We start from the raw sequence: 10,746 nt of genomic DNA, 5'->3' as shown, positions 1-10,746 counted from the left end.
GTGGCAGATGTAATTAAGAAACCAACTGCTAAAGAATACTGAAATGCTGAGTTGCGGATTTTCCAGACAGATCAACAGGACAGCTTCCCTGAAGAATACCATTTAGTAAAGGCAGGAAAATCAGTTCTGCCTACTAGTCGTCTGCTCACTCTCGTTCCTGAGTTTGACAAATCTACTGTGCTCGTTAGAGCGGGAGGACGTCTGCGGCAACTTGAGAAAGTGGAGATATCCACAAAGCACCTAGTAATACTAGATCTCCAGCATCCCACCACTAAGCTGTTAATTAAGGAATATGACAACAAACTTTGTCATCCAGGTTCAGAGAGAGTTAGGGTTAGGGTGTTAGGTATATGAAGTCTACGAGGGCGTGAAGCTATCCGCAAACATCAGCACCACTATTTAGAATGCCGTAAGTGGAAGGCTAAGCCAACAATACCAAAAATGGCAGCTTTGCCTTCAGTGCGCGTACGTCTTTACAAACCCCCTTCATTAGTACAGGTATGGACTAGTTTGGCCCATTTCAAGTAAAGATGGGAAAAAGCACAGAAAAGAGGTGGGGAATTATATTTAAATGTCTCAACACTAGATGTGTTTATCTTGATATCACTACAGGAATCGATACAGATTCCTTTCTGACGGCCTTGAGAAGATTCATTGCTCGATAAGGTACACCATGTGAGCTTCTGTCAGACCAGGGTACCAATTTCCATGGAGGAGTGAGACAATTGCAAAGAGCCCTTGCTGAGCTTAGTCCTGAACTACAAGAACAAATGGCCAAACAGAAGATCACATTCTGTTTTAATCCACAAGGTGCACCCCACTTTGAAGGAACATGGGAAAGGGAGATACGATTGGTGAAAAATGCATTGCGTATTTTAGTAGGATCCCAGACTGTCACCGGAGAAGTGCTTAGGACAGTCTTGACAGAGATAGAAGGAATCTTAAACAGCAAGCCATTAGGGTATGTATCCAGTGACATTGCTGATCAGGACCCAATCACACCAAATCTTCTTCTTATCGGGCAGCCTGACAGTTCTCCCCCACAAGTTTTGTATGCAGAAACAGAATTAAAGTGCAACAGGAAGTGGAGACATAGCCAGATTTTAGCTGATCATTTCTGGTCTCAGTTTGTACGCTGTTATTTACCAGACCTTCAGAGAATGGATAAGTGGCATGCTTCAAGGAAGAACTTATCAGTAGGTAATGAAGTGTTACTGGCTCACCACCAACTCCCAACAGCATGCTGGCTAATTGGTAGAGTCATCAAGGTGTTTCCTGGGTCAGATGGACAGGTCAGATTGGCAGACGTTAAAATCAAGGACCGGATATTAATAGGACCTGTAGCTCGTTTGATTCCTCTGCCTGACACAATGACTCCAAAGATACGACTACCGAACACTAAGAGTTTCACCCTTCGAGGAGCAAATATGCACCCCATATTTGGGGGCGGCAGTGTCTGAGAGGCGGAGTTCAGTCATCAGGGGGACGGACTTAGATGCTGCCTTCTGCTGAGCGAAGTACTGTGGGTAGCAGGAAGAAAGAGACAGCATGGAGTAAAGAAGCAAAAAGTAATGACGTATATTTTAAGAGCTATAATTGACTATGCAGTTCTTATAAGGCACTGTTAACTCAGAATATTTCATTTATTAATAACGTTATAATACAGTTGAGAAAGTGGTGACAAGGTCTAGAGAAGACCAGGAATGTCTGAATCTTCTTAAATCAAAAACAAAGAGAGTTGTGGTGGATGGAGGTGGGGAATTATATTTAAATGTCTCACCACTAGATGCGTTTATCTTGATATCACTACAGGAATCGATACAGATTCCTTTCTGATGGCCTTGAGAAGATTCATTGCTCGATAAGGTACACCAAAAAGTAATGACGTATATTTTAAGAACTTTAATTGACCATGCAGTTCTTATAAGGCACTGTTAACTCAGAATATTTCATTTATTAATAACGTTATAATACAGTTATGCTTGTAATTTCATTAACTCAGTAAAATGCTTCTCAATAATGCCTTTAGTTACAACCTCAGTATTGCAGCTTTGTGATTCGTTTTTCTGTTAAGATTTTGCAACATTATTTGTCCTTTATGTGTAATTTGAGAACTAAGAATAGTTCTACTTTATTTTTTTTATTATACACACACACTTATATGTACATCTATATCTGCATATTAAAGTTTGGATTTGAAATCTACTTTCCAAGTGTTTTAATCGACACTCTGCTGCGAATGCCAACTATTCCTGCACAACCAGAAGTCCTTCAGTTGTTTCTCCGTTTCACTCCTGCTAGGCCTCCCCTCCTTGTCGCCATCACGTAATAATGTTAAGCCCAAGGATGAGCTCCCCGGTGCTGGGTTTAAAGTTTGATTAATACCTATAAGACGCCCTGGCAAATAACATTCATGTATAAATAACAGAATTTATAAGATCTTTTAGGACTGGAGCTGATCCTGGTACACAGCTGGAAATGATAGGTGGGCAAGACTAGAGCTCACTTGTGTACAGACAACACCGTAACACCGTAACACTCACTTAGGACCAATTCAAAGTTCACCAGTTAAGCTGACACACACAGTGCGGACACAGGCACATACTGTATGTAAATGTCCTCCTTCTCACCTCTCTGTTGTCTCGTAGTGTCATTCAATGGCTGCTTCCTTCCTGCTAGTGAGTCTCAATGCCCAGTGCCTATCCTAAACTTTTATAATGCCTGTTAGGGATTTCCTCTTATTCGCAACTAGTTGTTTACCTTCAGTTCAGTTCTTCAAGTGACACTTCAAAGGTATGATCATACCTGTCAGATAAGTTTTTCTTTTCATTCACTCTAGGGCTGGATTAAACATTAAACAAATTAAGCAAAATATGTGTCCTTAGGGCATCTATGGAGTGAGGGCACCACAGAAATTTTTCATTGCTAGATGCAACATGGACCATATGGTGCAAAACTGCAAATGATGCAGCTGAACCAGGTTCCATAAAAATATGATAATAATAATAATAATAATAATAATAATAATAATAATAATAATAATAATAATAATAATAATAATAAAGGCAGACTGGAGGCCTTATCTCTGATAAGCAGAGAAGCAGATGTGTTATGTTAAGAATAGCTTTGAGGATCTGACCAATTACTCTGCTATTATGAAAAGTAAGAAAACTTTTCAAATATAAGTAAAGTGGAAGTATACAAAAAGAAACATTATTTTCTATATTTCTGCAAGTTTTGTTTCAGTTTAAAAATTAAATTTTTACTTTACAGTTTATTATTGTTTATATTTTGAATTAGATTTATATGGGGGCACCAAAATCTTTGAAGTGCTTAGGTCCTCTAAATCTCTGATGCGGCCCTGATTGTCGCCTTAGTTACTGTGAAGCTCGAGTGATTCCTTTATGAATGAGGGAATTTGTTATTCCTGTAGCAACCAATAGAGGGAGCAATATGACCGGGATAGCGCTGTTGTGGTCGCGCTGATGCCTCATTCACATGAACGCGGCTGCACCTCAACGACTCTCCATGGGTGGATAATTCAGAGTTTAACCACACACTTCCTCATGAACTCCAATGATTAGACCGAAGATGAGATGTAGTTTTAGTTGAAATGCAAGAATGACTGTTTTGTATTGTTGACGAGTTACAAGGTTCCTGTTTATTTTCCAGCGTTGGCGGCGCACGGCTTTTCCTGCGACTGCGTTTTGCATGTGTGAACTGTATTTGTGTTAATGTGAGATGCACATACACAACTGAATCTCGACAGTTTAATAATTTAATGGTTTCGACTTTAATTCACTCTATAGTTTGATTTTCTTTTCTATGCTACCAATAAAGGCATCATGGTAATAGTAAACTTACTATTAAGTGCTGGGAATATAATTAATATACAGTACAGTGTTTCTCAAACTCGGTCCTGGGGACCCCCCCGTGCCTGCAGGTTTTTGTTCCAACCAGATTCCTAATCAGTGACAACACCAGATTAACACTGAGATCATTTACTTAGCTGGGATTGTTCTCCTCTTCTTTTTATCCTACATTCAGAAAAGTACCGCAGCATGATTTTTACATTGACATTTAGAAATGTTTCTGTTTTTGCTAGAGATTTAAATGCTTAACTTTCTTGTGTTGATTTCATTGCATTTTGCCGTTTCTTTGTGCAGTTTCCCCCCTTCGTTGTATCTTATTAATGGCAATTAAAAACGAGCAGAGAGGACACCCAGGCAAACAACACTAAATCACGAAAGGCTGCAACTACTTTAGCGTTAAATCCACTAAATAGTAAATAAAGGATTAATTAAACAAAAGTAGAATGGAAATTTTAAAAAGAAAGAAAAATAAAGTTTTCCCATATAACTGCTTATTAAATTATATACTGTATATGTATATATATATGGTGGTACGGTGGCGCAGTGGGTAGCGCTGCTGCCTCGCAGTTAGGTTCGCTTCCCGGGTCCTCCCTGCGTGGAGTTTGTGTCTGTGTGGGTTTCCTACGGGGGCTCTGGTTTTCTCCCACAGTCCAAAGACATGCAGGTTTGGTGCATTGGCAATCCTAAATTGTCCCTAGTGTGTGCCCTGTGGTGGGCTGGCGCTCTGCCCGGGGTTTGTTTTCTGCCTCGCACCCTGTGTTGGCTGGGATTAGCTTCAGGAGACCCCCGTGACCCTGTAGGTAGGATATAGCAGGATGGATAATGGATGGATGGATATAAAGGTATATATATATATATATATATATATATATATATATATATATATATATATATATATATATATATATATATATATATATATATACACCAAACTTAGTTTTCTAATTTCTATATTGTTCTAAAACACAGAATCTGGGAAATCCAATTAAAAACAGAAGCTGATTGGAACAAAAACCCCCAGCCACAGGGGGCCACAGGACCGAGGTTGGGAATCCCTGGATAGGATCATAATATATTTAGTTTATGGAGCACCTTTCACGTGTTCAAAACACTTCACAGAAATTCAGAATGAACAACAGAGCATATACAACATTGGGTGCAAATAATATCTACATTAAACACTAAATAAAGATAAATACAGGATCGACTAAGGATGCATTAAACATAATGATAAACAATAAACCAGAAGAAAATATAAAAATAAACTGCTCAAAAAATATGTACGTAAATGTACACGATAAAAGTGATTTATGGGGGTACAAATGTGCATACAGAAGGGTTTAGAACTCAGATTTGTTTTTGGCATGTGCATACTTTCAGGCTCAGATCCATGCAAAGTTGTATAATGGAGACCGTAAATCTTATTTGTTTTGGGTTTCAGCTTCTTTGAGCAAGACGTTGTCATCTGGGACTGCTCTGTCGATATACGGGTATTTTAATTATTATTATTATGATCATCATCATCATCAGTGGAGACTTGGAAACAAAGCTATATACTATATGCTCTCACCAGCCACTTTATCAGGTCCACCTTGCTAGCTTCGGGTTGGACCCCCTTTGATAGATAGATAGATAGATAGATAGATAGATAGATAGATAGATAGATAGATAGATAGATAGATAGATACTTTATTAATCCCAAGGAGAAATTCACATAATTCAGCAGCAGTATACTGATACAAAGAAACAATATTAAATTAAATAGTAATAAAAATGAAAAGAATTAAAATAAAATTAATGTTCGCATTTACTCCCCCGGGTGGAATTGAAGAGTCGCATAGTGTGGGGGAGGAACGATCTCTTTAGTCTGTCAGTGGAACAGGACAGTGACAAAAGTCTGTCACTGAAGCTACTCCTCTGCCTGGAGATGACACTGTTAAGTGGATGCAGTGGATTCTTCATGATTGACAGGAGTTTGCTTAATGACCGTCGCTCTGCCACAGATGTTAAACTGTCCAACTTTAATCCTACAATAGAGCCTGCCTTCTTAACAAGTTTGTCCAGGCGTGAGGCATCTTTCATCTTTATGCTGCCACCCCAGCACACCACCGCGTAGAAGAGGGCACTCGCCACAACCGTCTGGTAGAACATCTGCAGCATCTTACTGCAGATGTTGAAGGATGCCAACCTTCTCAGAAAGTAAAGTCTGCTCTGACCTTTCTTACATAGAGCATCAGTATTGGCAGTCCAGTCCAATTTGTCATCCAGCTGCACTCCCAGATATTTAAAGGTCTGCACCCTCTGCACACAGTCACCTCTGAACTTCCATAATTCTTTGTGGCATAGATTCAGAAATCTGCTGGTAGCTTTCCTCAGCGATTTTGGTCCATATTGATTTGATAGCATCACACAGTTGCTGAAGATTTGTCAGCTGCACTTCCACCATGCAAATATTTTGTTCCACCACATCCAAAGGTGATCTGTTAGATTAAAATGTGGTGACAGCAGAAGCCACGTGAGAACAGTGAACTCATTGTCATGCTCATGAAGCCAGTTTGAGATGATGTGAGCATTATGAGGTGGCACATTATCATGCTGGATGTAGCCATCAGAAGATGGGAACACTGCGGTCATAAAGGGATGAACATGGTCAGAAACAGTACCCTGGTAGGCTGTGGCATTTAAACAATGCTTAATTGGTACTAAAGGGGCCCAAAGTGTGCCATGAAAATATCCCCCAGCCTGAACCGTTGATACAAGGCAGGATGGATCCCTGCTTTCGTGTTGTTGATGCCATATTCTGACCCTACCATCCGAATGCGGCGGCAGAAATTGAGACTCATCAGACCAGGTGCTGTTTTTCCAATCTTTTGGTGAGCCTGTGTGAATTGTAGCCTCAGTTAGCCGTTTGTAGCAGACTGGAGTGTAAGCCAGTGTGGTGTCCTGCTGCTGTAGCCCAACTGCTTTACGGTTTGACGTGTTGTGCGCTCACAGATGCTCTTCTGCACACCTCGGTGGTTATGAATACGTTTTTGAGGTCCTGTTGCCTTTCTGTCACCTCGAACCACTCTGGCAATTCTCCTCTGACCTCTGGCATCAACAAGACACGTTTGCCCACATGAACCTTTTCCCTTTTTCGTACCATTCTCTGTAAACTCTAGAGATGGCTGTGCATGGAAATCCAGTAGATCAGCACTTTCTGAAATACTCAGATCACCTTCTGATTCTTGGTTTCGACTTCAGCAGGTGGTCTTGACATTGTCTACATGCCTCAATGCATTGAGTTGCTGCCATGTGATTGGCTGATTAGATATTTGCATTACCAAGCAATTGAACAGGTGAGTGGCCGGTGAGTGTAAATTAGGGATGCATTGATAGCCATTTGCTCAGTCCGAGTACTTGTTTTTAGTATTCATTGATAATGATATTACAGTATTGTAGGGAGACTGAAGGCTGGAAGGTAGCATTTTTTATTACGTGGTATTTGTTTATTATGTCCATCAACTGTTAACTTCACTATTAACATCAAATGTAAAACTCATAATTTGGAATACGATAATTCAAAATGGGGCAGGATGGCGGTGCAGTGGGTAGGAGACCCGGGTTCGCTTCCCAGGTCCTCCCTGTGTGGGGTCTGCGTGGGCTTCCTCCCACAGTCCAAAGACATGCAGCTCAGGCGCATTGGCGATTCTAAATTGTCCTTAGTGTGTGCTTGGTGTGCCCTGCAGAGGGCTGGCGCCCTGCCCGGGGTCTGTTTCCTGCCTTGTGCCCTCTGTTGGCTGGGATTGGCTCCAGCAGACCCCCGTGACTCCGTAGTTAGGATATAACGGGTTGGATAATGGATGGATAATTCAATAAATTCAATACTTAATACAGAACAGCTTGCAACACCATTTTTAAAACGGTTCAAATCTCACAGTAAAAAATCAAAAATCACATACGATGAATATTTCTAAACCAAACCAGTCTTTCAACAGGGGGTGTAACAGTACAACAAAGTGTTCACAGGAATTTGGAGAAACATAACAAGAACATTTCTCTTAGTGGTATCCCATTTTTTGAAGATGGCTAACTCGGGGCGTGAAGGTCTCACTGAGGGACACCTGCCACTGGCGAGGAAGGTAAGCGGCCGATTCCTTTTGAAGAACAGAAGCATCTCTGCATGGTCAGCTGTAAGCTTGTTTCTGGTTTCATTAACAACGTGTGACGGTGCACTGAATAATCTCTGTCTACACTACGGCATGGGGCTGAAAGGAATGTACGTGATGTGGGGGACCACACTTTAGCTGACCAGTAAGTACTTAAGTGGTCTCCCCAGGTATGCTTCCAGTTTGTATGGCAGCAGCTACTGGAAGACAGCACATTGATGACGTTGTATGTTCATCTTTGATTTCATTAAACAAACGCTCCAAACTACCACTTGGCTGGTCCTTCCAGGGATTTTTGGAGGCCTACCTCTAGGCCAGGGGTGTCCAGCTCCGGTCCTGGAGAGCCGCAGTGGCTGCAGGTTTTCATTCTAACCATCTTCTTAACTAGTGAGCTGCTTTTGCTGCTGATTAACTTGCTTTGCTTTTGTTTTAATTGACGTGACTCCTTAATTGTTTCTTTTTCCTTAATGAGCAACCAAACAATAATGAGACTCAAAACAAGCTGCCACATGACCAGCTAACCTGAAAATAAAGAAAAGTGAAGGTCTCGGTCATGTTGGTCTGCTCAGGTCACCAACACATTTTGACTGTGGTCTTAGAAAAAACAGAAAATCAGCAATCTGCTGTGGCACAATGAGAGCAGCAACAAGTCCTGATATTCAGTAACGGTGTTAATTAACAGTAAGAATCGGCTTCTCATTAAGAAACTGGTTGGAGTGAAATTGGCTGGAGGTTGAAGCCCCAATTTAGCTGGTCATTTTTGTTTGGCTACCACTTAAGAAAGAAACAAATCAGTTCAGAGGACTGAAGCCTAAAAAACAGGGCTATTAAAATCAAGGGAAAAGGAGTTTATTAGCAGTGAAAACGGCTCACTGGTTAGGAAAAGGGTTAGAATGAAAACCTTCAGCCACTGCGGCCCACCAGGACTGGAGTTGGACACCCCTGCTGTAGGCCACACAACTCCTGCAGCTCCAGCGACGCCATCACTTTGGCCTCCTTGGCTGTATTGATGTTAGAAAAGAACCGATCCTTATACCTTTAACAGGAAACATTTTCTTCTGCTGTTGTGCAAACCAGTTTCATGTCCAATCAATAGACAATTTTTGATTTTCCATCCATCCATCCATTATCCAACCCGCTATATCCTAACTACAGGGTCACGGGGGTCTGCTGGAGCCAATCCCAGCCAACACAGGGCACAAGGCAGGAAACAAAACCTGGGCAGGGTGCCGGCCCACCGGAGATTTTTGATTTTTCAAGACATTTTATGTAAGTAATTAAAGAGATTGTTCCACAATGCTATATAATTATTTCAAGAAATAACTTGAAAAGTTGTAGCTTAGTTTATTTTATTTCTTATTTTAAGTAAGTCATTTTACCATTTATTGTTTTGTTTCTCCATTATGCATCACATAGTCCATTATATGGGCATACCATGGATCAAGTAGAGTGGAGATGCAGTACATGTTGGAAAAACGCCTCCGCACAGCTGCATGCAAAGCGTTCTTCATTGTTTTCATCCCGTGGTCTTCATCAGTTTCTTTGTCCAGCAATCTCTGTAATACGGCAACAACAGGAATCACTTCTGAGACAAAAACCATCTGATAGGCTCACTTGTCTGGTCAGCTTCTAGTAAGGAGGTAAGATGCTCACTGTCGTCTCCAGTAAAGAAGCTGTTGGAGAGCTCGTGTTCAGGTCCATATATTCCGAGGGTATGTTTCTGCTCAAAGAGTGACTGCAGCACCTCCAAAGAATCTCCTTGTCTTGTTGGAGTCTCTAAAGTGGCAGGTTGAGATGGAGCTGAATGGCCTCTAGGCAGGAGTAAACTGAGGAGGAATGCTTAACATGTCCAATTGTTACAACATCAGCAATACCTCACTGTGCAAAAACGTACTCTGCCACTGCTGACTGGAGTGTTATGAGCAACACTGGAGAGAATGGCTTGGGACTCCAATGTCATCAATGACCTTTATCATATTCTTGACATTACAGGAGCTGATGGTGGATTTTAGGAGGCCCAGGCCCCTCATGGACCCCGTGATCATCAGAGGTGACTGTGTGCAGAGGGTGCAGACCTATAAGTACTTAAGTATAAGTGGGAGTGCTGCTGGATGATAAATAGGACTGGACTGGACTGCCAATACTGATGCTCTGTGTAAGAAAGGTCAGAGCCGACTCTATACTTCCTTAAAATAATCCTGCAATAAGCTGCTGCACATGTTCTACCAGATGGTTGTGGCGAGCGCCCTCTTCTACGCGGTGGTGTGCTGGGGAGGCAGCATAAAGATGTAGGATGCCTCACGCCTGGACAAACTGGTGAGGAAGGCAGGCTGTATTGTAGGCATGGAGCTGGACAGATTGACATCCGTGGCACAGCGACGGGCACTGAGCAGGCTCCTGTCAGTCATGGAGAATCCACTGCATCCATTGAACAGGATCATCTCCAGACAGAGGAGCAGCTTCAGCGACAGATTGCTGTCATCGTCCTGCTCCACTGACAGACTGAGGAGGTCGTTTCTCCCCCACATTATGTGACTCTTCAATTCCACCTGGGGGGGTAAACGTTAACATTATTCAAAGTTATTGTCTGTCTGTTATACCTTCATTGTTATCACTCTTTAATTTAATATTGTTCTTTATCAGTATGCTGCTGCTGGAGTATGTGAATTTCCCCTTGGGATTAATAAAGTATCTATCTATCTATTATATAGTACCTTTCCTATCTA

This window comes from Polypterus senegalus, chromosome 1, assembly GCF_016835505.1.
Source record: "Polypterus senegalus isolate Bchr_013 chromosome 1, ASM1683550v1, whole genome shotgun sequence".
NCBI lineage: Eukaryota > Metazoa > Chordata > Cladistia > Polypteriformes > Polypteridae > Polypterus > Polypterus senegalus.
The sequence above is the reverse complement of the archived record's forward strand: the minus strand, read 5'-3'. Positions refer to the sequence as shown.